Here is a 6,000-nt window from a genome sequence, read left to right on the forward strand (position 1 = left end):
TTTTATATTTTGAGAAATCACTTTTATCTCTAAAAAATTAAACCCAAACATGTAAGTGACTACATTTTTATTTAATTTCCACTTTAATAAGACTTTTGGGTTTATAAGAAAAAGGGGAGGACTAAATTGTTCACAAGATCATATTTTGATATTTATTGGTGTTTCACCCTTACATCAATGAAGAGTATTTTTAAAAAAAATATTTTTTACTAAAAAAGCAAAAAAAATATAACTGTAGTGACATCAATGAAGAGTCTTTTTTTTTTCTTTCTAAATTTTAAATATTTTTTTAAAAAATATTTTTATAAAAAAGCCAAAAAATATATTTAATTATATATATATATATATATATAATTGTAGTTACATCAATGAAGAGTATTTTTTTTTAAAAAAAAAAAATAGGATAAATTACAAATACACTCATTCCGATTTGCTTAAAATACGAATTGTCTCCGGTGGTTTGGAAAATTATAAATACCTCTTTGCCAAAATTTTTTATTTAACAGAATTAATTGAAAAAATGGAATTTCTAACTTATAATTGAAATAAAATTTTAACATTATTAAAAACTGTTAATTAACTTAGTGATTTATTAATAAAAAGACTTATTTATAATAAAATTAGAAACTTTAAAGAATATAATAAAATTTTTAGAATCCCAAAGAGTAATTTATAATTTAAATAAATCTTAGAAAATGTATCTGCTCGGTCACTCCACCTAACCCCATGTCAGGTGAAGTCCCATGCTCACGACTTGACCAGCAAATTTTCAAGGGAAAAAATATCATTTTACTTATTTTTATTTTATATATATTATTTTTTATAAAAAGTCAAAAAATTATTTCCAAACATAGTAACTTTTTTTTTTACATCATGTTTTAATAAAAAAACTTTTAAAAAAATACTAAAAAATTTATTTCCAAAGGAGGCGGAGCTAAATCTCTTTGTAGAGAAGCTAATTTTCCGTTAACTTGAATGTTTGTTTAAGCTGCCTAGAAAGTTAATTTTTTTGTCAACTTTTGCAAAATATATATATTTACAACATCTCCAAAATCAAATTTTATACCCAAAAAGTTTTCTTCTCTTAATGTTTTTTTGGGACTCCCCCTAAAATCCGAAGTGGAAGCTATAAGCAACTTAAAAATCTGCAACCAAGTGGCTATAGGCACCTGACTCTCTCTCTCTCTCTCTCTCTCTCTATATATATATATATATTATATGTATAGTTATATACACATTATTCAACAAAGCGACAACTTAAATGTGCCATAATGCCATCTTAATATTACTGTGGTAAGGAAGCCTTTGAAGATGTCAAAATAGTGCAACAACTCTTGCACAATGTTTCCTGAGAAATTTCTTGAGGAAAAAAGGAAGAGGGTTTAATTCTAAGAGAAGTGAATATTAATTCCCTCAACAGTGCCTCGATTGGGGGGGGGGTTGTTTGTTGGTGTATGAGCAAATATTTCTTAGTAAGTTTTGAACAAATATATAATTTCAAATTATGAGTGTTGCATTTAAAAAAAAGTACACTAAGGAGTTTTTTTAGTGTTTTTGTGTGTTACATTGGATTATGTAACATTGGAGTGTTACGTTTGAGAAAAGTACACCAATGAATTTTTTAGTGTGTTACATTGAAGTGTTACGTTATTAGAGTGTTACATTAGAGTTTAGGTTTTTGTTCGTAATGTGTGATTTGTTCTAGAATGAGGAAAAATCTAAAACTTTTATAGTACAAATTGCCCAAATGTGTAATTTTATATTTTGAGAAAATTACTTTTATCTCTAAAAAATTAAACCTAAACATGTAAGTGATTATTTTTTTATGTAATTTTCACTTTAAGAGGATCTTTGGGTTTATAAGAAAAATGGGATGACTAAATCGTTCGTAATATCATATTTTGAGATTTATTAATATTTCACCCTTACATCAATGAAGAACATTTTTTTAAAAAATATTTTTTACTAAAAAAGCCAATATATATATATATATATATATATTTTAAAATATAACTGTAATTACATCAATGACTCTCTCTCTCTATATATATATATATATATATTATATGTATAGTTATATACACATTATTAAACAAAGCGACAACTTAAATGTGCCACAATGCCATCTTAATATTACTGTGGTAAGGAAGCCTTTGAAGATGTCAAAATAGTGCAATAATTCTTGCACAATGTTTCCTGAGAAATTTCTTGAGGAAAAAAGGAAGAGGGTTTAATTCTAAGAGAAGTGAATATTAATTCCCTCAACAGTGCCTCGATTTGGGGGGAGGGGGGAGGGGGTGGGGTGTATGAGCATGTGTTACTCCTTTTATGTTTGTGAGTGGATACATGGAAATTTGTAACTTCTGCATAGACACTTGACTAGTCTACTTGCCCCCTCCCCCCCCCCCCCGGCCGCATTGAATGGACTACATACACGATACATTTATTGGTATTTGTTTATATTTGTTTATTTTCTTCTCTTCTTTTCTTCCTTTTGGGTGAGAACGGTGTGCATAACTAAACTGAATTTTTTAGGGCAAGACTGGATTGTATATCACTTCCCTGGAGATAGGCCAACATAATCTCTTTTCATATTAGTCGATATAGTCCAAGTTGAGTGATTGACTTGCTAACACTATTGTGCAGATACTTCCGACTCAAGAACTGTCATCACTGTGATTTATTTTTAGCCTTCTTACGTCGTTTTTTGGTAGAACTTGAACCAACATCCGGGGGTTGTTCGAGGGCTTGAGCTGAAGGCACAAAAACAATAGTTCCTGCAGTTCCTGCAAGTGTTACTCCTTTTATGTTTGTGAGTGGATACATGGAAATTTGTAACTTCTGCATAGACACTTGACTGGTCTACTTGCTTCTTCTTTTTTTCTATTTCCCCCCCCCCGGCATTGAATGGACTACATACATGATACATTTATTGGTATTTGTTTATTTTCTTTTCTCCCTTTTGGGTGAGAAGGGTGTGCATAACTAAACTGAAATTTTTAGGGCAAGACTAGATTGTATACCACTTCCCTGGAGATAGGCCAACATAATCTCTTTTTATATAAGTCGATATAGTCCAAGTTGAGTGATTGACTTGCTGACACTATTGTGCAGATACTTCCGACTCAAGAACTGTCATCATTGAGATCATCAAGTCTAAAGTGAAGGTTAATGAAGGAGACTCCACCCAGAGTGGCATTAATCCTGTGGCATAGAGCACTGCAGGAACTATTGTTTTTGTGCCTCCAGCTCAAGCCCTTGAAAAACTCCTGGATGTTGGTTCAAGTTCTACCAAAAAACAACGTAAGAAGGCTAAAAAGAAATCTCGGGACGATGCTCAGTGAGTAATGTCTTTTATTGATCAAAACATTTTTTTTTTACCAAGGTCATTATTTCGGTTGATGATCCTCCGGTATGATGTTCCAACTTATATTTGTGCTTTCGAGTTTCATTGTCATGCTTAGCGACTTCTGTGACCCCTGCTGCATCTTTTGTGCTCATTTTGCATTCGCATATGGTTTCACAATTGTAGCATTTGGTATGATGGAAAATGTTTTCCATTATGGAAAACAAGTTTATTTGGACGGAAACTGTTTTTCATTTTTGAAAGATGGAAAATGTTTTCTGGACTAAAGACTTACCACTGTCACCACACCATTACAAACACTATTCTACACCATACCACCCCACCCCCACACCACCTCTGCCACTGCCACACGTCCACCACTACCTCTGTCATCTCCACCATCACTAGTACATTAGTTTTGATGACACAACCAAACATAAAAAAAAATATTTTTAGTTGAAACAAATGGAGCATTAGTTTTTGCACTACCGTATGAGATTTCTTTGATTTCTTAGTTATTTCTGGTTTCTTCTTAAAAAAACTTCATGAAGATTATTCTTTTATCTTGCTTAATTAAGTTTCATTCTTTCTGATTATGCAGGTTGCCAGTTGCTGTGGTGGCTTAAAGTCAAATCCCTTCTTGTTCAGTGAGTAGCTCAAATGTCTGTATTTTTTTGTTTGGCAAAACGAAACAACCTCATTTTTGTTTTTGGATGTCCAACGCTCTCATAACAAAATGATCTTTTAATCCGACAACATTCTCAATATCGCATTGTTGACTCTCCTGATTGAGTTTCCCCTGGTTTTCTACACACCACTAAAACATATGAATGTATAACATATATTCTCTTTTTCCTGGGTGCTTCGTGTAGCGTTTCTGATCTGGTCGAATTAATCGAAACTCTTTCTGGAAAAATTTGCAGGTTTCAAGTTGCTGTGCAATGTTGCTTTGAATGAAGACCATCCCTTGTCTCAAGCGTACTATTTCTTGTTTTTTTTTGAACCGTACTTTTTCTTGTTGGATGTTGAACTTTTTTCCAGTAATATATCAGCTATGTACCAGATATTTGGGACAAATCTTACATTATCGATTAATGTGTTGTAGTTTAAGGCCGTGTTTGTCGGGATTGGATTTGGGGGGGAGGGGGGGGGCGCAATGCAAATCCCTAGATTGTCCCTGGACTAATATATAGTTCCACCTTTAGGTCATGTTTGTTTGGGTGGACATGAGATTGGGATTGGACTAATAGTCCAATAAAATTACTAATCCAATGTTTGATTAAACAATTGAAATACGGACTAATTATTTTAAACTTGACTATTAGTTAAGATAGGATACATAATCCAATGGATTTGTACCCCTAGGACTATTAGTCATGGGAATGCTAATCCAGTCCGCCCAAACAAACATGGCCTTAGTGTTTGGAAATAAAAATCACTGGTCTGAATTAATGCTTGAACTACGGGACCCCGTAGGATTGGATTAGAGTCATTTGATAATCTAACAAAATTCTACAAAACTCCCCCCAAATTCACCAAATTCATGCAATTCTAATATTAATTTTTAGAACTGGATTGATAGCCTATGACAACCCCGGGATAGCATCGTCTAGAGTGTATTGATTGTCACAGCATGTGTATATGTATATGTATGTATGTAATTGGTCAGAGATTAATTGTATTTATCATTATGTGTATGTAATCAATCAGAGATTAATTGTATTTATCATCACATGTATGTAATTGGCTGGAGGTTAATTGATTGCATTGTTGTTGTGTATATATATATATATATACGAATAATTAAGGATCATGAAAAAAATATTATGAAATGTATCATGAAATTTTTTTCTTTTGATTAATGTGTAGTGTTTTATTGTATGTGTAATCCAAAGGTGGAGAATTTTTCATGATCATACATACATATTTTTATGACTTTGAAGGAGAGGAATGGAAGTAGAGAGAGTGGTTGGCAGCGAAGGTGAATGAGAGAGATTGAAAGGAAAAAGAGAGAAATGACTCTCACCCTTCCCATGGGTTTGGGTTATTCCTAGTAGGGGATTAACATCACTGATGTAAACTATGAGTTCCTGCTTAATTGTAGATTTCATACTATACCAAATAAAAAATCTTCTTCTAAAGCAAAAGTGAGAAATAAAAATTTACTTCACTTTTTGCATTTAAATTATGGAAAATTTACCCATAAGTCCTAGTTTTTGAAACGTTGAACCATTTAGTCCTAAAAGTTTTCTTATGCTCCATTTAGTCCCATTTTTACATCAACATGATGTGAATGATGTAAATGATCTGATGTTTCATTCTATAATTTCAAAATTTATTGAAATCTGATGAACATTAGATGTTTTTCATCCTATATTTTCAAACATTATTGAAATTTGATGAACATTAGATGTTTGAAATCCAATGTTTGTAACATGACTCTGATGTTATTAACATTGTATCTGATGTTATTAACATTGTAATGGGACCTTTCAGTCTATAAGAAAACTTTTAGGACTAAACAGTGCATAAGTTATTAATTTGGGATTTATTGGTGCATCTCCCTTTAATTATTGTATTTTACTTTAAATTTAAAATTCAAAATCTAAAACACAATTCTAAAATTTAATGCAAAGGTGAATGAGAATAGAATA

The sequence above is a fragment of the Camellia sinensis genome, chromosome 6 (assembly GCF_055761805.1).
Source record: "Camellia sinensis isolate YWXY chromosome 6, ASM5576180v1, whole genome shotgun sequence".
NCBI classification, from domain to species: domain Eukaryota; kingdom Viridiplantae; phylum Streptophyta; class Magnoliopsida; order Ericales; family Theaceae; genus Camellia; species Camellia sinensis.